Below are 27191 nucleotides of genomic sequence, written 5' to 3' on the forward strand. Positions count from 1 at the left end.
AGACAGGGATATTAGAATTTATTCTGAAGTTATTTATTTCTTTGTACACTATACCCCACAAAATAAACCATTAAATTATGTACCACTACATCACTAGCAGCCAGTAAGAATGCAAATCAGGTGTCATTTTTCAGCCACAGACCCTAGGTAACAGTTTATTAAGCTTCTACAAATCTGATTGACTGATGACACCTGGAATGCCCCAGTCCAAGACAGAGTTCTCAGTTCTGTTGCAATAGAATGTTTCTTTATAATGAACAACTTTAAATATGGTGCCTTTCATTTCAGAAAAAACACAAGGTAAATTAGATTTCCTACTACAGCAAAAATTACTAAATTGACTGAATTCCTGTTTGGATGGTTTTACTGACTTTAAAGACATAGCACTGAGAGTGTGCTGTATAACAATATAATTGTTTTGAGACTAGTAAATTTAAAGAAAGATATGGCAGCATCCAAATACTCTTTGACAAATAAGATTTGGGCAAACTCACAATTTAAAATAGTAAAAGTATCCCAAATTTGCATCCGATGAAGTGGATATTCACCCACAGAAGCTCATGTTCCAATACTTTTGTTAGTCTATAAGGTGCCACAGAACTCTTTGCTGCTTTTACAGATCCAGACTAACAGTGCTACCCCTCTGATACCCAAATTTCAGATAATTGCTGTGATGTGTTGTTTGAAATCAAAAGCAGTAAGTAAAATGTGGTGTCTTGCTGAAGACCATAATAGAAAAAATGTTCCATTTCCTGATTGAGTAGTTTTATTATAGTTCATTACTAGCACAGGAAGGCTTCCTGGTACAAAAGGAAGTTGTTCAGGAGGGGGAAAACCAATATGTAAATACATCAATGAGATCAGTGAAAATAGCAATAGAACGTTCTGTTATGGGATGCACCTTTTCAGTTTTTTAATCTTGGCAACCCCAACTATACAATAGTGAAAGCTTTTAGGTTTGATGCAAGTACATCCAATGGTCAACTGGGCCCCAAAAATGTTCTAAAGTATGTGCAGTGAGTTGTTAGAAACCATTTTAGAAACTATACAGACATCTTAGAAATAGATACTGACCATGAACCATACAACTCAATTTATCAGTGTTGCCCAAAGAACCAGCACTGCAGTCTCTTGTTACATGCAGTGATTTTTCTGGATTATTTTAAAGGCACACAATAAATGTAATAAAAGAAACAATGCATCCCCATCCAGCCCCAGTATACTGGCAAAGTCTATATGACTGTCCTGAGTAGAACTGAATAATACTAATTGTTTAGTGATTTCTGCATGATCCTTGCTTAACATGAGAGCATCTTACTTGACCATGTGTGAAAGTGAAATCAGAACTGTTACCAGGAGTATTTGTTTAGTCTGTAAACTGGCATGTGCAAAGTTCTGTGACTGTAAAATGTCCCATTAGGTTTTGAAACAGTGATTCTGTTATTGCTGTAATCTCCTTCCAAAACACAAATGAAATGCAAAAGTTAATGGAGCTATTCTGATTGAGTTACATTTTTACCCATACATGGTGACTCTGTCATGTAAGACTTGAGGCACATTTGTAGAGCAGAAGAGAGAAGTGGGACTGGTTCTATTTTAATTACACTAGGCAGTTTCTCCTGTATACTCTCAATCTCTCTTTTTTTTTCATAAAAGCCAAATAAAAATTATATTAGCAGGAAGAGAAGGGAAATCATTCAGCTAAAACAGAGTGGATACATGCAGCGGAAGAAGAAACAGGTATAAGTGGAAGAAAGAAATTAGTGCGAAAAAGCAAGGTATCCAAAAGTGCAAACATTAAACTGGTCCAGAATCCACATGCATTGTGTTCCATTCATATGTGCAAGAGATCCACATTTGAACCTCCCAGGTCAAGTCTCTCACACCCTGGCCAGTGGGGATGGGAGTGCTGCAGAAACACTCTGACCAGCTTCTTGGGGTGGAAGCGGCCGTACATCATCCTGTCATGACAACTCTGGCCAAAGTAGGAGTGTTGTTGACTATCTTCCAAAAGACCCACCTAGCTCTCTGGTAGGTCTCTATAGTGTGAGGCCTTAAAAGCAATGAGGAGCTAAACAGGCCCCTCAAAAGAACTAAAAATGTACCTCTTCCTGAAAAGTCCAGTAAGAGATTGACAAAGTGGCAGGTTCTTAGTCCCTACATAGGGAAAAAGTGCTCTTCTACACAGTCAGCCTGATGTTAGGTGCTTGAATCCAAAACAGGGATGCAGAGATATTTTTATTGTGTCACTATGAGGTTAGACCAGGTGTGTCCATCTAGTTCCTATCTAGGAGGCCGAGATGATTTGGAAGGTCTCCCTCAGACAGACAGAGGTCCTGTACTGCAAATCTTAGGAACACCTAAGCTTGGGGAGACAGCTTAGACTGATATTTCTGTTTGGTTGGTGTTATCTCAGTTATTAGCAAAGGTACAGCCCAGGAAGAGGGTACATTTTCAATCATCTTTGGATATCTGTTCAGAGCAGCTCTGTTTGTCACTGGCTTGACAGTTGAGATTGAAAATCTCTCGGTGTAAAAGAGGAAACACAAGAGGTCCTGAAATAGATGGTTGAACAGCAGAACCAACAGCCTCAAACCTTGCTGCAGTTTATGAGGGAGCAGTAGCAGCAATAGCAAGCCCAGGTTGTAGCCCAACAGCAACAACTGCTCTGGGAATGGCAGAAACCTCAGGCTGCAGCCCAACAGGAACTATTATAAACCCAGATTGCAACAGTTTCAGAAGCACCTGCTTCAAAGAGTTGTAAAGCCCAGGCTGCCAATAAAAGATGTCCCTTCACTATCCAGGGTGGGACTGGAAGATGACAAGCCTGGGACAAGGATGCATGAATGGAGAAATAATTAGAAAGAATCCAAGACTGGTGAAGACTTGTCTTTTACATGTCATGCTGGTGCATCCTAGCAAAGACTATGCAGCTACTAGAGGACTACGTAGAGGCCAAGCTACCAGAAAGACCATAAAGGCACAGCTGAGACTTTGAATTGAGGGACAGTCTGTTGGACAAGTACATCATGGAGAAGTACTACAGTAAGAGACCTGGGGACAAGTCAAAATGAATGGTCCCCAGAGTAACTGACACAGCCACCAGACTCCCTCATTCTCTATTTTGCTTGTGGTCAATGGCAACATATCCAAGGACTCATTCCTTCATGGAATGTGACTGGGGAGATAGCAGTCTTGCTGAGATCATGGAGTGTAAGGCTTACAGACAGCATCTTTTATCTGTGCAGCTAGAAGAGGGGATGATAGTCAATATAGTGGACTTGGATTGTATCCAAATATTAGTTCAAGAGGGTTTAGACAAAACTCATCTACTATTGGCATCAGAATCTGTTCAAACCGCCTGTGTCATTGGAACTCCTGGATATTTCATTCATCTGTAATCACTCTGAGAGCAGGGAATCAGATGAGCCAACTTGAGCTGACTTGCTCAGCTCATTATTCTCACTTTACCCAGCCAATCAGGGTCCCGTTGACTTCAGCTGGGCAGGATCAGGTACTAAATAAAGCAAGTGCTTCTGTATTAGTTACATGTGGGATGAAGTTAAGCACAGTGAAAATGCAAAATGAAACAGGAGTTTTGTTTAAGCGGATACATTGCAAATTCACAGCACACCATGACTTGCCTTTAGGTTCAGTAGGCTGACAGGAAATTTTCCTGATATGCACGTGAATGAATTCATGTACACATCACAACTGATTTAAGGTGTTTTTTTAGAGGAAAATTTTACTAAAACATACTTTAACTGGAAATACAATACACAGTTACCTTGGAGACCCTTGCTAAAACATTTTAGCATTAATTTTGAAAGCCCTGTTGATAAGGAGAGACAAAGGACTCGTACAGATTTATAACATTTGAATTACACTATAGAATTTCTCAGCTATCAGACCGTTACTGTATGATTTTATAAGGTTAGACATAACAAAGACCAGAAACTACAACGCATTATTGTCTTTGCATCAACTCTGTTAATACATTTCCAAGTTAAATGTCGATAAAATGACAGCACTAATCAAGCAAGTGACAGTGTTAATCTCCCTCTCCCTCACAGATTAAAACATGATATGACACAAGTGACCCCTTTTCTTTCTTTCCAAGTCATTAGTTTAACATTACGTTTCCTTCTCACTTGAGTTCAGGCTCTGTCACAAGAACATATTAGATAGATACATATTAATTGTGATCTAGAATTGTTCATGTATATCAAAAAGTTATCTGTTGTCTATCTTGCTTTTAATTAGCTAAAAGAGAAAGCCGATTGGATTCTGTAGTGAAAAAATTAACCCGGGCCCCTCCTTCCACCCCACCCCCGCAAGTGCCCAGGCAGCATGGAGCAAGCAAGTGACATGCAAAGGGGTGACAAAATGGGAAAGAAAGAAGAGGGGTAGGTTGGGAGCAGTAGGAGCAGAGCAGGAAGGGACAAGAGCTGGGTGACAGGGAATAGAAGCTGAGGGGTACAGAGACAGGAGGAAATGGGGGATAGGAGCTGAAAGGGGACAGGGACAACAGGGACCAGGTGTGAAAAAAAAACCTGAGAAGGACAGACACAAGATGGGGGGGAAAGGAGCAAAATGGCCTGTAACCACCATGGCACACTCCTTTCCAGAACCTGGAATTGAATCCAGGATTCCTGAGTCTCACCATTCCTCTGCTGTCTAGCAAATATGTATGAAACTCATTGGCAAAGAGTGTGTCTCTCCCACACTAGTACTGTTCCACATAGAAGATAACAGCCTACTACTGCTACCAGCTGGGTCAACTGATAGATGTCTGTGCTGTGGATCTCAAGGTCTCAAGCCTGTTGATGGACCATGTGGAGATCAATGTGATTCCAATATTTGTTTTTTCAATTTGATTTTTTAAAAATTTAGGAAATTACATACAGAAAAAATACAGTCATATAATATTAAGTGTGGAAAGGCAAGCACTCAAAAGTTAGGAAATTCCAGAATTAATTAAGATTTTCCATGCAACTTTAATTCAGTTCACCTGTGTGTATGCATTTGATAAAGTCTCTAATTACACGATCATGTACAGTTTTTCCACAGAACCCTTGCCAATTCAGTGCACAGACCTATTTGGTCCCCAGGTACACGATGGATCCCCGAAGGGGAAGGATCAAAACACAGGCATCAACTGTTTCGAAGGACAACAAATGGAAAAACAGGAATGAGAGTGAGGATCAGAGATTTACAACAAGTGTTCCAAAAGGGGACACTGAGCAGAGAACCCTAAACAGCATCCACTGCTCCTCGAAGGAGTCCAGGGAGCTAGAGGAACTCTGCCGAAAGACATGAACAGAGAAAAGCACAAAATTGAACTCCATAGTCAGGGTCCCAGGGAATGCCCCCATCCAACCCACACCCCTTGAGTGATACAAGACCAACTCAGCAATTCCAGAGACAGGTTTATGAGGAGGTCCCATGACTTCATAGAGCCATGAATGGGAAGAGCATAAAAAAAAGGTGCAGGGAAAAGTGCATCCAGAACCTCAGCAAGAGGTTATGAAGAAGGTGGAAAAGGGGCTGCAACCTGGTGCACAGTAAACATGTATGCGCCAGAGTCTCCCTCTCACTGCAAGAAAAACAAGTGTCAGGGGAGTCTGAGAACCATGTTAGCAACATGCCTCTGCTCACAGCTCCATGGAGGAGTCACCAACTTATAACCCAGGCAGGCTGAGGAACCAAGATGAAACACAAGCTGGCACACAGGGGCTCCTCACCCACAGCGGAGTGGGGGCAGACACGGGGCAGAGGCCTGACATCAAACTCTGGAGGGACAGGGGAAATGAGTGACCAGGAAACACCCTGCTGCAGGCCTAACTTAAGAAAAGCTACAGAGGCGGGGCAGGGCAGTGTTTACCTCCCAGAACACACAGTGGGGACAACCCCATACACTGGGCAAGCATATGAAGGTCCACCCAGTCTTGCCAATCACAGACCAGGAGGTGTCCGACTTTGGTGATATTAGCCAGAACCAGCCTCTGGCACACTGATGGGACCTCCACCACCTCTGCCACAAGATGTAAATTGTTGAACAGGGGTTCAGCAAGGAAGCCTGTGTCCTCAGTGGCTGCAACAGAGCTGGCTTCAGAGACAAACTGCCAGGTCCTGAGGAGAACTCTTGGGAGAGATTGCTTGGATGGAAATAAAGGATTTATCGGTCATATCAGAGGAAAGCATGCCCTAACTGGCTCCATGTGAGACTACATGGACTATAAAGGAGCATTTGCAGGATCTGAAACCAGAAAATAAAGACCAAGCTCTGAGTGAATAACAGGCCCTTCCCTCCCTCGTCCAGTGGGAGGCTCAGGACACTTGCAGAGACCCAGCACTTCCCTGGCCAAAAGAACTCCAGGACCTTCCTCTGAAGGATGACCAGGGTATCCAGTGGTGGGTTCAAAGTGTTGAACTGGTGCCAGCGCAGGGACAGGAGTAGCTCGTTAATAACCAGTGCCCTCCCCTGAAGTGAAATGCACCATAGAAGTCCCATCCATTCCCACAACTGGTCAGACACCCTGCCCACCAAGCTGGCCCAATTTTCAAGCAGGGAGGTTATCAGGGCTGAGAGATAAATATCAGATAGAGCAGCAACCCCACACCCTGTTAGAAGTGTGGGATATGTGTGAGAGGGAACTCACCAGCCACCCATTCCCGACTGTCAGGCCAAAGCATTTGACCTAGTTGGCCTGGGCAGAGGAGGCCTTCACCTGCACCATGTCTTCTGGGTCCTAGGCAACAAGAAGCACATTATTGACATACACCAACAGGACCATGTCATGGACTCACAGATCGTGCCCACTCATGGCCCCATGCGATCCGTGGGGGGGTGGCCCTTTCAGTGAGACAGCCCTTCTCGGGGGTCCACTCTCTCTTGGGGTCAGGCCCCTCCACCTCCTGAGCCTTAGCACGTCTGTCTCTCGCCGTGGGCCCCCTCAGGGAGTCCACGCACTCTGGACTCCCCCGGGCCTCCTCACCCCCCGAAGGTTTCCATCCTCCAGGCCATCGGCTGGGGTCCCGAGTTCCCTCTCCGGTCCTCTGTAACAACAAACTCCCTCTCCCCTCACCTTTTAAACCAGTAACACCTGGGGACACTGAGTCCCCCTCCCTCTGCATACAACCCACTGGAAAACACAGAAAAACCAAGAAAACCCCCCACTTCATCACAGACCACCCTTAACGCCAGGTTGCTGAGAACCAACTGTCAGTCATTTACATAAGAGACAAAGGAAGGGCTTAATGACAATGCCACATAACTGGCCAGACAGAGGGCAATCCTGACAAGCTCCCTGATCAAAGATGACAGGTTTGGTCAAGGCCCAGTTGATCTTAATTATACACTCTGCAGAGGTGTACAGCACCTGGAGGAATCCCACAAATGGAGACCAAATCTAAATGCCCACAGGGTTCCCATGAGAGACCCATGATGCACCCTATCAAATGCCTTTTCCTGGCTAGGTGAGAGACAGTGCATCCCTACGTACCAGATAGAGAAGGTCCTGGACCAGATACAGATTATCGGCTTCAGTGGCCCAGTCCAGCTCCCATTCACTTCCATGAGAGTCTTAGGATAAAAGTCGATCGGATCCTGAAGCAGCTGCAGAGCATATTGTAAGGAACATAAAAACTTTGGCAAACAATCACAAACTATAATGACTTGAACATTTAAGGAAAAGAGAAGTAAAAATAGAATTGCACCTGACTGCTCCAGCTGAATAGCAACAAGATAAATGAATCCCTAGAGGATTAAGAGAATTCATGGAACCTCTTATGGAAAAGTGCTCTGAGACATTTGTGAACAAATGATGTAAATTTATGAATAAATGCTTCTTTGATTTTGTCATCTTCACTCAGTAGAAGCTAGCAGAAAATAGGATACATCAACCTATGAATGTGCAAATTGAGGTAGACTTTAGTAAGCTTTGATTTCATTACCCAAGTCACAAAATCTGACTCAGGCCATATTCTGCTATTCAGACTTAGCAAAACTGCCAATTACTTCGGTGGATGTTTTGCCTGAATAAGGAGTTCAGAATTAGGATTCTAACATACCTGCGGGAAACTATATCTAAGATGTGATCAGAGTCTTAGAGAACACTTCTTCTTTTTTCACTACTAGTAAAATATATTAGAAAAACAATGATCATATGTAATTTGTATAATTAATTGTGTGATATGAGGCCTGTAGCAGAGAAACCAAATGAAAACCTCAGAGCTGAATGCCTTCTCCTATTCTAACCTTCAAGTAAGCTTGGATCCAGATCAGAACTTTGTGTTTTGGTTTTATCTCTATAACGGGCCGTTCTTAAACTCTGTATCCAAACATCCCCTGAGCTTAACTCACATTATTACTTAAACCTGTCATTGTGTATAAAACCAAACTCCCAGTTTTTCCTTTTGCCCTCTCTCCTCCCTACCTTCCCATCTTCACTGAAAACATCGCAATCTTTCCTTCCATACAGAATCTGAATTTTAGGTTCAGGCCTGACTCTTATAGTTTACAGAATGTGTGACATCTAGAGCAATAAAAACATGATGGCTGAGCACAGCCACACTATAAAATTTGTGGATCTTTTTTGACCATTAAGGAGGCATTTCAAAGAATGCAACTATCCAGGCTCCAGTTCCAACTGTGTGGGAATGGCACAGATCCCAATTTCTAGGTTAGGAAATGGTAAGGAAGCCCATCTCTGTAGAAGTGAAACATTCTGGAGATTTTACAGTGACCTCTATAGACTCCAAAGAATGTAATGAGGAAATTGATTTTCCCTTTTTCACTAGCAAAGGACGGTTCTGAAAAGAGACGAACATGTGATTATTGTAGCAGCAGTAATGATACTTGGCACTTGTATAGCTCCATCTTGCAGAGGCTGTCAAAGTGCCGTATAAACACACAGCACTAAGGGATATAAGGATCACTTTCCCAGCATTCTAATGCATCCACACCTGGAGTACATCTTAACCCTTCATTAACACCATAGATCAATATTGCAGAAAAGCCTCTGGCAGGAAATGAAAAAAATATATATTCAGGTGAGATTACAGGGAATTTAGGTGAGCAGAGTGGAGTTACCCAAACTGGAATTTGTACAGGATATTGGGGTTACATCCTTATTCCTATAGTACGTAATATGGTGGTATTTCACTATGTTTTGATCAATGAGCTTTTTTCTCTACATAGATCTGTCTCAGTTGAGTCATGTAATAGCTTGCCAAGAATGTCACTTTACTTTTTGTTTCTCAGTCTTTAAAAATGATTGAGCTGTGGAGAGGCAGGTGACAGTTTCAGCAGCTAATGAATAGGCAGCAAAAGTGAGGACAGTGACTGATTGTCCATGGTGACACCTCTCTCAGTTTCCCAAGAGAAATAATAATCTTTACCTATATCTCTGCATTCAGACACTCATTAAGGATATTTATAATACTAAAAAGGAAATCTTGCTATCTCCTACTATGGTTAACTATATTAATTAAATTATGATATATCTATTCAGATTACATTTTCCCTCCAATCTACCTTTCGTCTGGAAGCTCTTTCTATTATTTACTGATATCTTGTAGTTTTATTCAAATATAAGAGGCTAGTGAATATATTAGAGGACAATTAGGTATGACTTAAATGTTGAGGGTTGGATTGAACTCAGTTTCCTACCTCAGAAACCTTTAGCAACCAGTCACCCCATTGGCCTCCATCCTAATATCCACCACAATGGATAAATATATTAGCTGGATATTTCTGCTGAATGCTCAGCAGTGAAATAATAAACAAAAGGTTGATATTGCAATATCAGCATTAGAATTCAGAGTTCACACTTCGTTGAGATGATTGGGGAAGTTCATACTTTACAAAAGCTGGTGTTTAATGGTGGGTGTCCGGGCTCAGAAAGATAGCACTGAATCACTTCACATTTGATTCACTGTTGGAAGTTTATCTTTGTAATCATTAGGCTAAAAAAAAATTTTAATTGAAGCATTAATTATGGGCCCAATTCTGTAATGGGGAACTGAGTCCATGGCAACTTCTGCAGCTGCAAAATATCTGGACAGATTAATGCCACCTGTTGTGGTTATGATTTTGTATGTGTTCACTGGAAGCCTTCAAAAGACCACCAACTCAGTTAATAGAGGCCACTGAACACTGATCAGCTAATTATTACTTTTGGTTATTCCTGATCTGAATTGGACTTAAACAAGCAACCCAGAGATGACTGATCCCATAGCCCACTTACAATCCTCAGAGCCAAGCAGTCCCCCTCCCTAGCCAACTCTCCTAACAACATCTTGGAAAAAATACTATACTGTGTAATGAGAGAGTAGAAAACCTGGCATGCCAGGTGTGAAACTGAAATGTCAGTGTTCTGATGACTACTGGCAAATAAAGAGCTCCTCGACATTGATATATTCTTCAAAACCCTTATTCCTTCACTTCTGGGACAATTTACATTGAGAGAACATCCACAGTGAAGGATGGTCAAGGACATCAGGGGATTTGGGACAGTTATTTTCATGCTATCATCAGAGGCACAGGGCCCCTAGAGAATCATGAAGACAGAAGAGGTCAAGATGTATGGTTGGATCAGCTTTTCCTACATGGTCCAGCAGAAATGAGTTTTTCCCAGGAAGACAGGTCTTTGCAGGTAAGCTAGTAATTGTTTCTAACAAAATGGAGACTTGAGCATTGCAATGAGATTTTCATCTTCTGAAATGTTAAATCTGCCAGGCATCTATTGGAGAAAATTAGTTAGAAACTGAAATTATTTTGGATGATCCAGACAGAAGAAGAAGAAGACACTTAAATTAGGGGTATTTGATTTATAGTTGACCTGCCACAGAGTGCTGCACTGTTTGATGCAGAAAACTTTCAGTAGGTTGGTGCTGTTGATCTTACTGTGTATTTTGAAAAGCCTCATCTCATACATGAGCATATATCAAACATTAAAGTGATGATCTTGCTTACAAGTTAAAGGCTATATTATGCCTTTAAGGCACAAGCCTACCTGGGAGGTAGAGTGCTCTCCTATCACTAGCAGCTCCAGCAGGATGCACTGAGCCTGATTCTCAGTAACTAAGTTCCTGATCTCGGGGCAGGGATGGGTTGTAGGGGCCCAAGATAGTCTCAAGCCACCTTTGAATCTGCCATATTGTGAGGCCATGCAGGGGGTTGCATGGCCCCCAGTGCAAGTAAGGGTTGCTACAGGTTGGCTCTAGCTTATATTTGGCTTCCCATGAAACTCTCTGGGCCCTGAGAATCAGAGAATCACTGATGTGCCATGCAATCCAGCCAGACTCCTGATACATTTTCTCTGCTGAGACAGTGAGCAAGGGCCATGTAGAGCTCATATGCCCGCTGCACACATCAGTATGTTAGCCCACTCTAAGCTACACCCTTTTGCTGCCAGAGCAGTGTAAAAGGACTTTATTGCACCTGAGAATCAGGCTTATTATTCCTTAAGCACTCAATTCTTCAGGGTGTGGCCACGGCTACACTCTTCTAACAAGTGCAGCCTGAGCTCCCTCCATCCTGTGCAGGGTCAGTTCATAGATTCCAAGGCCAGAAGGGACCACTGTGTTCATCTAGTGTGACCTCCTGTACAACCTCCCCACATACTTCCTAGAGCTTATGCTGATTTTAAATGTCTCAGTTTTTCTGGCTGATGAGGAAGCATTCAGGATCATTGCTCCTCTCCTAACCCCTGCGTTTTGTAGAGATAGTACTGATCTGGTTTCACATAGTCTTTGAGGTCCAGGCATACAAGATTGTGATTGTGCCTCAAGGTGGGGAGGCTTTTTCTGCCCTTTCCCACCACTGCATACCCACGAAGGGCCAGGCACAATGTTCCTCTGATGGTCTTAAGCTAATAATTAGTTTAATGTGAAAAGGGAGTTTCACTCTGGAAATACTACTCTGAAGTCAACCGAGATGCATGTCTATGTATTCAGGACCTACAGCCTATTTTAGTTTGATCATTAGTTTATTGTATAATGAGAAATGCAGTATTTCTTTATGCTTTTTTTCCCTTTGAATCTTTTTTCCTCTACAATTGCAGGAACAACTGGTGCAGAAAAGAAGTTTCAGGTCAAGATTTTCAAAGTGAGTGGATTGGTAATAGCCTTTTGCTGTGCTGTGGGAACAGAACAGATTTTAATATAAAGTTTACACTTTTTATTTATTTAACTATTCTTTCCATGTTAAATTTGGGCAAAAACACTGATGTGAACTGATTCTTTGTAGTTGCTATGGTGTGCCATTTTGGGTATGCTCTCCTTGCCGTGGCAATAGAGGGGGCACAATCCCACTGAGATGAAAGGCTTGCTGATGACTTCTTGTTTTTATTTGCACTGATGTTCCTCCTCATCCCTTTAGCAGACATGTATCTGACTATTAAAACAAAGCAATGAAAAGGAATTATTTTTACAATTCCAAAACATAGACATAGAACCAATGAGGAAAGCTTTCCCCAGACTTCTGTTTCGCATCTGTTTGATTAATTTAGAAGGTGTGTACTGGAGTATCATATTCCCTTTGCCTTTTTTGCATAAGAGTGCACTTTCATTTCATCATTCGGATCACATGTTGAAGAAAAACAATTAATGTTTCTTCTTTATTCCTTGAAAGTTAAGAGAGAGAGAGACAGAGAGGACGGTTTGAGTGATGTATAAACTTAATGTCCTTAAATGGTTGGAACACAAATTTACATTCGGTATGAGAAGGAAAAAGTTTGACCTTTCTAAGATAGGATTTTTGTACTTAAGTAATGAAAGCTATTTATTTCGGTGATCAGTGTTTTATCAATATATATTGAACAACATATTGATATTTTAAAGAATATTAGATCTCCAGAAAGGAGTGATAGGGGCCTCAGAGGGTCAGGTGTCCTAGTGGTTAGTGCATCTGACCTCCAACCCCTTATCTCGCTGTTAGAGGGCAAAGCCCTGCCTGGTCCCAGCCCCCACCCCAGTGGAAAGATGAAGGGAAGAGGGACCAGGGGACTGGTTCAATGCTTCAAGTACTAGCTTTTCATTTTGGGAGATCAAAGTTCAAATTTTGGCTTGGGTTCCAAGTACTAACTGCTCTTGTATTCCCATCCTACTTTCCATTTATTCCAAACATGTACAATTGAGTGCAACTGGGAGTCACTGCTCAGATGGAGGTTTAGTATGAGACACCTTGGCAAAGCTGCATGAGGTATCTTGCAAAGTGCCTTTTCCTGGGCTCACATACACTGGTTTAAAACTGGTGAAACTTCACTGACTTTGCTGTAATTACTGCTGACTTACATTTAGAGAAGGGACACCAGACTCAGGACCACTGAGTTTGAGCAGGCGGACAGCCAGCCAGAAGAGATATCAGAAACACAGCTGGAGATCACAGACTTGGCTGAGGAAGAAAGGCCTGGTGTGGAGACAGAGATTAGGAGGCCAGTACATAAAGCTAATAGCTAATGCCTGTTATGAATTGTGTTACTAGGGGAAGAGTACAGATGGAAAAGGGGAAGGGAAAGGTACAGAACAGATCCCTGTAATTCTCCCATATAAACCACTGTATACATTTAACTAATTTAAAATCATCTCCTGCTAACAAACATTAATTTGCAAAAAAACTTCATAGTAAATAGCCATTTTGATTTTTCACAATTGATGTTACAGAGCTAGAAATGCATAATAACCATCAACATATTACGGCAATAGCAAGAAGAGGGATTATTTAATTTTGCACTTTCATAATAACTTCCATTACAGAATCTAAAAGTGTTTTATTAACATGAATGAATTAACCCCCACCGCAAAACTGTGAAGCAGGTAAAAAATTAATCCCAGCTTCAATATTGCCAACCCAAATGTACCATAATCATGAGTCAAGCCCCAGAAAATAATGAGTTTGGCTTAAAAAGCATAGAATTTTTTAAAAGAATAAATATTAGGTTCTTTTTATTTCCCTTTTGATTTCTGAGCCCTTAGAGACAAAAATTTCAAGTTTTTCTCCATAACCATGAAAGCTAGATACTTGCTTTTTTAAAAAAATGAAAGCTAAGATTCTCTTATAATTAATTTAATCTAGCAGCTGGGGCACCTAGTATTATGAGATTCACAATAAAAGCACAATAACTGGCAACACTGCAATTTTATAGATCAGGGAACTGTAGACACCCAAATACCTTTGAGGATCTGAGCCTAAAGGATTTGCCCAAAGGGGCAGGGGAAAATGCATCATAAATGCCCAAAACCTCAACTAGTTCCTGGGTATCAAAAACCCAAACTACCTCCTATATCTTTTTGGGTAGTAAATGCTCTTATGGTACTAATAGCTCCAGCTTCTCCCCGTGATAACTTCTACAATGTAGCTATGTGCTCTGAATATAAAAATCTGTCGCACATTAAAAACTGAACTTTGTGGAGCAGCAAAAAGAAACCAAAAAAAATAAACCCCTGAATTTAATATCAAAATATATAGCACCAGAAATGTTGTACTGACTGGATTGTTCATTTTCAGATTTAATTAAATGAAAACCTAGAATTTTAATTCAGCTGCAGCTGCCACAGATTTCAGGCTGGAGTTATACCGGTAAACAGAGTAAGGAAACTTGGACTGCTTCTGTTTTTCTGTACCTGTGCTGTGCCTTCAGTTTCCAGAGCAGTTAATCCACCATTTTTCATGAGTTTGTAAGAGAAAAGAAAGATTACATAGCTCACAGATACATTTTCCTAACCCTCATGGCTAAGCTACAGTAATATCACCACAGTTCCCAAACTGGTTTCTAAGGCTTGGACTATACGAGCGACATAATTATACTGACATAACCCCCAACATAGACAGCGCTTTGTCGACAAGAGGGCTTCTCCTGTCAACATAGCTATCGGCCCTCAGAGAGGTGGAGTGCCTACACTGATGGGAGAAACTCCTGTCGGCATAGTAATGTCTTCATTAAGCACTACAGCTGTGCCATTGCAGAGCTGCATGTGTAGACAAGGCTTAAGGTACCTAATTGAGCTGCCATGACTGCTAAAGAGAACAGAGTGATTTACCCCGATTTGAATTTTTTAACAGACCCTTCGGGCTGTAGGATCAATGGCAGAGAAGATGTTTGAAAGCCCCATGATGGTGGCTTAACCAAGTAGCTTTAAAGACATCTATTTTCTCAGACATTCCTTTTACTTTCAGTCTCTGGTTTATAAGAAGAACTACCTCAAATCTTTTAACAAATCAAATATTGATGCGAAATACCAAGTACAAACTAATCAAATCTACTGTAAACAAAGCCAGAAAAATCAGTAGCTGATAGTCCACACATCTGTCACAGCTGGTGCTTTGTATTCCAACATCTGCATGCCACTTGTTATTGGTTCTCCTGATCCATCAATTGATACAACTGTGTGCATAATTTAAGAAATAGCTTCCACATTAGGCTTGTTGTGATACACCAGATAAATCAACCTTCTTGACAATATTATTAATTAAATGTCCTTCACAAATTTATTTACCTGGCTTGACTGACTGAGCTTTTAGCTGAGGAAATACAACAGACACATTGAAATGAAGTCAAGGGAGCATCATATTCTGGAGAGGAGAGGGTGCTTATTCATCAGATAATGAATGCATCTTTTCTAATATGAGCTAGATTAGGGTTGTCTCTTGGGAACAGAAAATTTATGAGTCATGCTGGGAAATCTGAAAAATAGCAGAGGTGCCCAAAAGAATCCATTTTCAAAATAAGGCAAAGATATATTAGAATAAGGGAACTGTTTATTACCCTAAATGGGCGATTATACATGCTGCCTTCTCTATTATGACAAGAATCCCTTGTTGTATAAGAGCCACTTGGGATTTCGAAGAGGCATTGTTTTTATATTGGGTGATGAGATGAAATAATGATCCCATCTTTCTTTGGCTCTGAGCATAAAGCTGTTACTATCTTTTCAAACAAAGCTATTTGTAACTTTTCTGAGCATAAAAACTTCTGAAAAAATTCCTTAGTTGAACACCACTTATTTTCCACATGCAGATAACTTCAGAACAATGGTGGAACGGATAATTTTATTAAACTTTCGCAATGTTAATAGGTTGAGAGCACATACAAGGAACATCAGACCAGAAGGTAATTTTCTGAAAAAGTTAGCAATGGTTTCAAACTTGAGCAAGCACATTTTGTTGGAATTGCCTTACCAGCAATGTCTATATGCTACATTCCTCAATGCCTAGACCTGATGCCTCTTATCCCAAGCTCCCCATGGCAATGACTGTTCCTGACCTGGCCTGCTGATAACCACCATTCCTGCAAGAGTGAGCATGGCTGGGCGAGACTCTTGCAGCTAATTAGACCCTCTTTAAATATTGGGGAGATTTTCAAAGCCATAAACGGGCTTCAGGAGCCCAACTCCTATTAGCTTTCCTATTTCAGAGAGGGCCTAGAAGTCTGAGCTCCAAGAGTCCACACAGCAGCCATCAGAAGTCCCCACCAGTATACAGTTCATGGGGAAAGGCAACAGAAGACACAAAGAATGGAGCGGGGTTTGTGGAGAAGGTATAGATTGTTTTAGGGAAACATATAAAGGCATTTTGGATAGGGAGGTAGACAAATTCAGGGAAAACGCAGGGAAGACAGAATGACTTCAGGGGAGAGACTAAAAGGAGGCAAGGAGGAAGACAGGATGATTTGAAAGTGGGGTCAGGTTGAAGGACAAAGAGATTTAAGGAAGGTGAAGGATGAAAGGAGGCATACTTTTGGGTGGGGGAGGATGGATAGCCAGAGAGGATTAGGGATGAGGGTAGACTACGGGAGGTGCAAAGATGGCAGAAGATTGTAGAAAGAGTTCCAAAGAGACCAAGGAAAGAAAGAGATAGGAATGGAATAGGGAGAAGTGCTGTGCAAAAACAGAGACCTAATGAAAGAGAGAGAGAGAAACAATGGTTTGAAAAGATGCCAAACAGATTGTTATGGAGAAAAATGGGGAAATAAATTTAGAGATAGAAGGAGAGAGAAAAAGAGAAGAGAATAAAATGGAAGGCAAACAAGAAAAGGAAATAAAAGACTTTTTTAGTTAGAATATTTTATTTGCTATATTAATATTCCTAAATGTTACTGTATTTCCCAGGATGGAGGTGGGGCAGCCCCGAATGGAGGAGGAGCCCACTTTAAACTCTGGAGGTGTGGATTACTGTTTGGGCTGAGTGTGGCCTGGGACTGTGGGATGGTTTTGGCTGAAGTGCTGGTTATGAGCAATTGAAAATATGGGCTACAATTAACAAAGACAAAAGGGATTGATTGCTCCCCAAGGATGCAAATTCACCCCTTCCCACAATGTGGTGTATTCAGCAGCCTGTGTAGCACAGTCTTCCCCTGCCCCAGAACTTGCAGTGCTTAGGAGAGGAAGAGCAGAAGAGAAAATTGGGGGGCTGAGGTGCAACATCACCCTGACAATCAGCAGTAAGTCTATTGAACAACTAATGAAGTCTGAGGCAGTGAAGCCGCATTAAGAGGAAACTGGAGGGAAAGCAGTGGGGGTCTCCACCCCATTGGGTCTATGCCTCTAGCAGATCCTGAGATATTTGCAGGGCTTGGGACTAACCATTGACCATTCTATATGGCGAGAGTGGGGAAGGGAAGCCCAGATGGTAGTGCTGGCTGTACCAGCAGCAGTGAAGTAACCATTCTGTGATAAGCTACCAGCATGGCAGGACATTAGGTTTCTTTTTCTCTCAACCTCTCTTAGCCCTGGTCTACACTAAGAGTTTAGATCAAATTTAGAAGCGTTAAATCGATTTAACCCTGTATCCGTCCACACGATGAAGCCATTTTTGTCGACTTAAAAGGTTCTTAAAATCGATTTCTGTACTCTTCCCCAATGAGGGGGATTAGCACTGAAATCGACCCTGCTGGGTCGAATATAGGGTAGTGTGGACGGAATTCCAAGGTATTCGCTTCTGGGAGCTATCCCAGAGTGCTCCATTGTGACCATTCTGGACAGCACTCTCAGCTCAGATGCACTGGCCAGGTACACAGGAAAAGTCCTGCGAACTTTTGAATTTCATTTCCTGTTTGGTCAGTGTGGCGAGCTGATCAGCACACGTGACCATGCAGAGCTCATCAGCACAGGTGACCATGGAGTCCCAGAATCCCAAAAGAGCTCCAGGATGGACCCAACGGGAGGTACTGGATCTGATCGCTGCATGGAGAGACAAATCCATGCTATCAGAACTCCATTCTAAAAGACTAAATGATTAAGCGCAGCCAGACACCAGGGTGGTTAGAAGACCGCAACAGGATGTGCTGCGCATCAAAGAAGCTTTGAAAACCAGTTTCATGACTGGCCAGGCTACGGTGTGAAAGTTCTGTTTGTTTCTCCTTGATGAAAACCCACCCCCTTGGTTCACTCTACTTCCCTGTAAGCCAACCACCCTCCCCTCCCCCCTTTGATCTCTGCTTGCAGATGCAATAAAGTCATTGTTTCAAATTCATGCATTCTTTATTAATTCATCACACAAACTGCCAAGATAGCCTGAGAGGGGTGGGGAAGGAGGGAAGCATGGGGGTGGGGCAGTTGTAGGGGCACCCCCTAGAATGGCATGCAGCTAATCATAGAAACGGGATGTCCGTTGCTCTGACCCGGAGCAGCCGTTTGCCTCTCTGGTTCTTTGGTAAGCTTGCCTGATATTCCAGGCAGGACTGAATCTCCATTAGATGAAACTTAAAGATGGGAATGACCTGGAGTCACTCCCATTTATGCCCAGGTGCCCCTGACTGACCTCACCAAAGCTGGCCAGGAGCACCCGTGTCTGCCCAGGAGCCCCCAACTGACCTCCCTGAGGCCGGCCAGGAGGAACCAGGAGACATCAGCAGACAGTACAATATAGCTGCTAACCATCTTTGCTAACTTGCAAAGGCAAGGAGCTGCTGCTGTGTAGCACTGCAGTACCGCGTCTGCCAGCAGCACCCAGGAGATGTATGGTGGTAGTGAGCTAAGCAGGCTCCATGCTTGTATGTCGTCTGCACGGGTAATCCAGGAAAAAAGGCAAGAAATGATTTTTTGCAGTTGCTTTCATGGGGAGGGAGTGGGGGCTGAAGACATGTACTCATAACCACCCACGACAATGTTTTTGTCCCATCAGGCATTGGGAGCTTAACCCAGAATTCCAATGGGTGGCAGAGACTGGGGGAATGTGGGATAGCTACCCACAGTGCAATGCTCCGAAAGTCAATGCTAGCCTCGGTACTGTGGATGCACTCTGCTGACTTAATGGTATGAATGGTCTATAGTGGAGATGCACACAATCAACTGTATTTCTAAAAAATCGACCTATTAAATTGACCTAATTTCGTAGCGTAGACATACTCTAAGATTCTATATTCTAAGAGTAAGATTTATGGAGGGGGAAGGGCAGAATTCGAGCCTAAGAGAAGTGTGAATGACTTCATGCATCTCAATAGGATTGTTAACTCTGAAGCCCAATAATACCAGTTCAAATCTTGACACAGTAGATCACATTTAGATAAACATCTAGCTATTCTGCATATGTGTGTTCTCCCTGTGTGCTGTCCCAGCTCTGGGCAGACAGTTGGAATAGCAGACCTTGAGCAAACCGCCCAGTGACCACAAGACCTGTTAAGGTATGAAGGCACCAGGCCGGATTTATTGTTCACGAAGCACAGTACTAGTATCTCGCAGACTCTGCAAGGATAAGTAACTCACTTCCTCGGCAGCCAGCCAAGCAACAGGGGCTGGCTGGCTGGAATTATCACACACAGCTGGCTGGGCTAGGGATAGGATAACCAGACAGCAGGTGTAAAAAATCAGGACAGGGGGTTGGGGTAGGGTGACCAGATGTCCCACTTTTATAGGGACAGTCCCAATTTTTGGATCTCTTTTTAATATAGGCTCCTATTACCCCCCACCTCCTGTCCTGATTTTTCACACTTGCTGTCTGGTCATCCTAGACAAGGAGCAATTGGTGCCTATATAAGACTAAGCCTCAAATATCAGGACTGACCCTATAAAATCAGGACATCTGGTCACCCTAGCTGGGGATAGCATCTCTCCTCCAGGCTGGCAGCAATCCATCTCATCCAGTGGGAGCTGCACAGGGCAGGATGAGCTGCTGTGGTTCCATGGGTGCCTCGTACCTGAGATCAGATGCTGTGCTAACTTCATCATAGTCTGTGGTGCTGGCAGTGGTGCCCAGTGGCGTGTGATCAGACCTGAGGGTTTGCTGCTGCTGCTGCTGCTGCTGACACTCAGCACTCCAAGAGGTGGATTTTGGAGTCCTTCAGCTTTCTACCTATCTCCTTCTCTACTGCAACTGTTGGACCAGCAGGCTAGGGGGGAGCCAAGCATGGAAGGAGTACTGTATTGCCATTTAAATTGTAATTTAACAACTTTGTTTGCCAAAAATGCTTGCTAACAATCCTGAATCCAATTTCAATATTTTTTAAAAAAAAAACATCTTGGCCAGAAACAGAAAATTAAGTTGTTGACAACTATTTATGACAAGTTTGGTTCAGGACAGAGCGTGGGCCAGTTTTCATCAGAGAAACAAAAAATGTTGACTGTCTTTCCTATAGCCCTGTTACTGCTAAATAGAGCCCCCAAAAAACAGTAGTATGCTCATCTCCTTACTAATGTGTAGAGTGACCATATGTTGTACTAAGATTCTCTCGCTTTTTTTCCCGGTGAGTCAGTATAGCTTTTGCCAGCTCAGAGGTTGGGCAGCCAATGTCTTACGTTTTCACAATGTTTTGTCCAACTTTCATAAAGTAAATGCATGGTTAACATGAGTTAAAAAGGCCAAGGACACTTCTTTGTGAAGAATCTGTGCAGCAGATCATGCTAGAGCTGTTAAAAATGTCAGTTTTTCATGGAATTTTGGAGCAGTGATTTATCATGTATATCTGGCAGTGCCCAAAATGTGCTGCTTTTGCTAACATCTTTCTAAACAAAAATAAGGCACAATACGACTTCTGCAACATTTCTGGGCTACCTTAATCTAGATGAGATAATTCTGTGCAGATTTCATTTTGGTCGCTTTGTGCTTTACCTAGGAATAAAACTAGGGTTATATTTTCCTGCCGCTTGGAAACCCAACTTATTAACCTGGATAATGCCATTAATCTATTTACAGTATAAAGTTGATATAGAGTTGTAACTAACATTAAGACTGATGCCCACTATACATTTATAACTAAGAAGTGGCTTTGTAAAAATGACATGAGTTTCCAACTCTATTGTGTCTCAGTCAGGATGGAGCACCTTGTGAGGTGTCTTCACACTATCTCAAGGTCACAGACTCACAGCTATCCTGTATTAGTTATTTTAAATAATATTTCTGATAATCTGACAATAATTTAAACAGCTATTTCTTTAAAAAACACCCTTACAAGTTATGTTGTATCTAAAACAACTTTCCAGGTCACAAAAACGAAAACGGAAAGATGAAATAGGATTTGCTGTACAAGCACAGAGGGTTCTAGACTTAAGTTTGTACAACATGAAAACAATGAAGTTGATCAAGATCATCAAGTAACTGCCAAAGAAAATTTTTATGCAGATAAAGCTCAAGAAATGCAACAACACACAGAACAATCATTTGAAACAGATGCATACACAAAATAAAAAATTACAACAGTTGAAACTGTACTAGCATGGGATATAGATGACATTGGCACATGGCACAATCTTTAAACAACGAATTCCATGCCATTATACTTGAGAAAGGCCCTGTGAGAATAAATGGTCTTGACTATCCTAATGACATTAGAGGTAGGAAATTCACAGAAAAAAATTACTACAAAAGACTTTATAACAGTGAAATTGTCAGCAGATGGTAGCTTGTGTACTCTAAATGCAAGGATGCTGTATTTTGTTTCCCATGCAAGATTTTCAATAGTTGAAATTTTAAGATAGCAACCATGGAAATTAATGATTGGAAAAATCTTAGTCACATATTACTGAAACATGAAAAGGCACAACACCACATTGAAAGTATGTACAAATGGTGTGAGCTGAGTGTAAGGTTAAAAAATTAGACAACTCTTGATGCCCAAAATCAAAGATTGCTGGAGTCAGAGAAACAGCATTGGCATCGTGTTCTTGAACATCTATTATCTATTGTTGAATATCTATCAACAAACAATCTTGCTTTTAGAGGAAGCATTAAGAAATTATTCCTGCCCAAAAATGGCAGTTTTGGGACCTTGTATAACTACTGGGAAAATGTGACACAGTGATGAGTGAACATCTCCAAAGAATAACTGAAAATGAAATACATGATCAGTATTTGGGATCAAGAATTCAAAATGAACTGATCATGCTAATGAGTGATAAAGTGAGAAGCAAAATTGTTTCATTGGTTACTTTGGCAAAATATTTTGCCATAATTCTAGATTGCAATCCAGACATAAGTAATGAAGAGCAGATATCATTAGTAGTGAGGTTTCTCGATATTAGTGATTCAGCACAGATTACAGTTAAGGAATCGTTTATCTCATTTTTAGAAGTACAGGACACTACAGATTTTGGACTTCTTCAAGCTCTCCTTGATGAAATAAAACGAATGAGATTGTCCGCAATGAACATTAGAGGACAAGGCTATGATAATGGTGTCAATATGAGAGGATGCATTTCTGGCAGGCAAGCTATATTGCTGGCAGAAAATCCACAAGTCTTTTTTGTTCCATGTGCATGCCACAGCCTTAATTTGATTTTGCATGATATGGCCAAGTCTTCTGTAGAAGCTATATCTTTTTTTGGTTTGCTGCAACACATTTATGTGCTCTTTTCAGCTTCTACTCAACGATGGCAAATATTCAAAGCACATGTCAATGGTATTACCATTAAGCCTCTATCAGAGACATGCTCGGAAAGCAGAGTAGAAAGTGCAAAAACATTAAGATATCAATCTGAGGGAGTTTACGAAGCACTGGTTGCTATTTTGGAAGAAGCCAGAGATCCAAAAGCTAAAAGTGAAGCACAGTCATTGGTCTCTGAAATATCTAGCTTCAAGTTTCTAACATCTGTCGTAATCTGGTATGACATTCTTCTTAAAATCTCAAGTGTAAGCAAAATAATGCAGAGTCCAATGATGCAGCCTGATTCAACACTTACCTTACTAAACAACACACGAGACTTTTTAGTGAAATACAGAGAATATGGATTCAAAGAAGCACAGGTTACAGCAAGAGAGCTTGCATGGACACTCGGTGTAGAACCAAAATTTCCATGTTCAAATGTGACACGAGTTTCAAAGAAAAAATGGCAAGCGGAATATGAAGGAGCAGATGAGCCCATAGATGATCCAGAAAAGAAATTTGAGGTTGAATTTTTTAATGTTGTGATGGATAAAGCAATATCTGCCTTTGAGGAAAGGTTTAATACCTTACCAGTACACCATGAACAGTTTGGATTTTTGTATGACATAACTAAATTCAACGAAATAGGAAAACAAGAGCAGTTAATGACAAAGTGCAATGACCTAGAGAGCCTCCTGAATCATGGTGATAGTTTTCATTTAAATGGACTTGAGCTGTACAAAGAATTGAGTATATTGTCATCAGTGTTGCCACATGCAAAATCGATGATGGACATTGTACAGTTTATTCATACCAGCAAACTTATTGACATATATCCTAATGTGTACATTGCCACTCGTATTCTACTGACAATTCCTGTAACAGTAGCATCAGGAGAATGGAGTTTCTCAAAACTAAAGCTCGTTAAAAACTATCTCCGTTCTACAAAGAGTCAGGAATGCTTGAATGGTCTGGTTATTCTTGCAATCGAACAAGACATCACTTTGTCTTTGTCGTACGATGACATTATTACTGATTTTGCTGCCAAAAAAGCCAGAAAGATTGCTTTTAATTAAAAATAAATCCTTGTTTCAATACCTCTTCATAGAAATTTCCAATAAAATGTTGACAAATTACAAAAATAATATTTGCATCATTCTGTCAATAAATCAGATTTTTTTCTATAGAGCTACTTCTTTAGTACTAGTCCACCAGCATTATAGTGTGCTTAATTAAGTTAAACTGTTTTTAATAAAGTGCATGTGGCAAGTTTTCCAATACTGTAAGCTTATGTTTGTGTTGCTAAGAGCAAGTCAGGTATAGGAGCACCAGTTTAATAATCCCGCCTAGGGCACCATAAATCCTAAGGACGGCCCTGATTTACTAAGACATGTATGCCAGTGACAATGGACACAGCTTAGTCAGTGGCGGGACTTTCCACTGCCCCACAGGCTAGCCAGAGACACGCCTTCTGAGATTCCATTTTAGATATTAATATAAACAGGTTTCATATTGCCCCTTTGATGTGGTTAGTTGACACCCTCTCTGAAGTTGCTGGTTACCACCACCACCTTATACATTTCTATTCATCACACTGTCATCCTAACCTTATTTTTAGAAGGTGTCAGTCTGTTCCTGTTATTTTGGGGGGATGTTTTTGTACCATCCTTGATATTGGGATGTTCTGGTACTACTCTTCTGGAGTGTGTTTGTGTGAGTACTTTGTGCCTAGCACCTCTTAGGAATGTGTGTTTTTGCAATGTCAGCCCTGTTTTGGCCAGATTCTGTGAACTTACAAGCAGGCAGAGCCTGATATTTTCTCACAGACTGACTTTTGCTAACTTTGCTTTATATCAGCAAAGCTTGTCCACTACTTTAGCTCAGGCCTCATACTAGCCCTCTAATACAGGAGCTTATATTTTAGGCTTTCTTTCTACTACACTGCCAACAATAATTAAAAGGCTGGGTCTCACTTTGAGGAGTTCTGAGCACCTCCATTTCAGTTGAAGGCAATGGGAACTGTGGGTGCTCAGCACCTTTGACTATCAGGCACTTTATTTTTTACATAGAGTTCACAATATATTTGTGTTGAGAGGTTTTCTGAATTTATGCATTTTCCGATTACCAAGCAATGCAAAATGGGCAGAGTTTTCTTTTAAAATATGGGACATATTGGCACATCAGATTAGGTGAGGGATTGTTATTTACTTCACATTTTCTATTTACCTAAATGAATATGGAGAGAGACTCTGTTGGTCTGAGCCCAGATTGAGACCTTACAGTATTGCTAGGACCATTGTCCCTACATGTTTTTCCCCCCACCACACACACACAAAGTTACAACTGTCCCAGGCTCAAGGCTTTTTGAAGTACACATTCAATCTGTCTGTGTATAATAAGGTTAGGATGTCTGCAGCTGAAAGCTCCAAGAAGCTTTAATAATGACCAGAGGAATTTCTATGGAGGTCATTGAAAGGACTCATGCAATCGTTATAAGCACATTGCACGTACATTGTTGGCACTAGAGAAATAGTATGTTGCAGAGTATGTTGCAGAGGTTATAACAGTCACAGAAAGACTTGTAGGACTTGCAAATACTCCATTGTAAGGTCTCCTTTGGTGTTTGTGACTACTGCAGAGATTCCTGTGGAGCTTTCAAATTCCTCAGGCCTGTGGAAGATTCCCATTACTGCAGGTATTTCTAGAGCTTGCAGCTCCCATAGAGACTTGCGCATCCCCTCATATAGATACTACTACAGAGCTCATGACTGTATAAGGGATTCCTGTGGAGCTTAAAATGTTTATGTTCTGGAGACTACTTTACAGCCACCATAGCAGACTTTTTATTACATTTCCAACATCCACATGCTCCCATTATAACTTCCATACTCAACATACTACCTACATACTACTCAACATAGCTGTTAGAACCCTCCAAAGATGAGCATTCCACAACCTCCCTAGGTAACCTGTTCCAGAGCTTCTCTATCCTTATAGTTAGAAAGATTTTCCTAATATCTAATCTAAATGTCTGTTGTTGCAAGCTAAAATTATTACTGTGCAGCAAGAGAGGTTTAGGTTGGGTATTAGGAAAAACGTCCTAACTGTAAGAACAGTTAAGCATTGGAACAGGTTACCTAGGGGGGCTGTGGAATCCCCATCACTGTAGGTTTTTAAGAACAGGTTAGACAAACAGCTGTCAGGGATGGTCTAGGGGTATATTTAATCCTTTCTTAACACAGTGAGATGGACTAGATGACCTCATGAAGTCCCTTCCAGCCCTATCTAGCTATGATTCTATGACAGTAAAGTATAAATAATATTCTCCCTTCGTAGAAGCCATCTGCTTGGTCACAGAACTTTTTCTATTATACCATTACTTTTATGAATCACCAAACTGACATCTCATCTTCTGTGTTCTATAAACAGATCAAAAACCTCCCTCCCCTATCCCACAGTAGTAAAGAGGTTACAATATTTTCTCATCTCAGCGTCAACATACTAGTGCCAAACATCTGCCAGTGCCTAGTACTTCACTGTCATAAGCTACACAATCAAATCACAAAGTCAAGATATCAGAAACAAAACAAAGTCAACTGTACTAGACAACCATCTCTAGGCAGAACACAAATACTGCAATACTTGTTTGTTATATCAATTCTCTATTGTGTTTATGGAGAGGAATTGAGCATGAATATGAAAATATTTAAGTTCATTAACTCAGTTAAATATTAATTATTGTTTTCTCCCTTCTGATGTGCATGCGAGGCTCAGACATTTACACAAAACCAAATAGGCAATGGTCCCATCTACTGACCAACTAATGCCCACAGAGCACACAGTACCTCATTTACTAAAACACATTAGATAGGTTCTATCTTCATAAATATTGGGAATCTGTTTATATCTGTGAAGCTCTTTGAAGATAACTTAATTTAGATAAGCCCTACATATTGTTAATTCCATTTGATATGCAAATCAAATCTATGAAGAAGAAGAAATTGATGCAATTTATTGTTCAGTGTCTCTTAAAGGAGACTACTTCATAACGTGTATGCTACACTATTTTGTGTCAGTGATGCTCTACCACCTTTAATTTTCTCAAGGGGTTGTGATACTGTCGATAATCACAAGATTTGAAAGATTAAAAACATTTTAAAATAATTATAAGCTAATCAGGGTAGGGATTGTGTCATGTGACATGTCTGAAAAAGCCCAGCACAATGGCACCCTGATCCTACTAGCGGCTTTTACTGCTACCTTAATGTAAATAAAGAAAGAAAGAAAGAATAAAACCAAACACAAGCACATTATTAACTCTCTTGCACAAAGCTGTTAGCCAAAACCCACTAATACCAGAGAAAAGACTTGCATTGACTTCAACAGACTTAG

The sequence above is a fragment of the Chelonoidis abingdonii genome, chromosome 2, assembly GCF_003597395.2.
Source record: "Chelonoidis abingdonii isolate Lonesome George chromosome 2, CheloAbing_2.0, whole genome shotgun sequence".
Lineage (NCBI taxonomy): Eukaryota > Metazoa > Chordata > Testudines > Testudinidae > Chelonoidis > Chelonoidis abingdonii.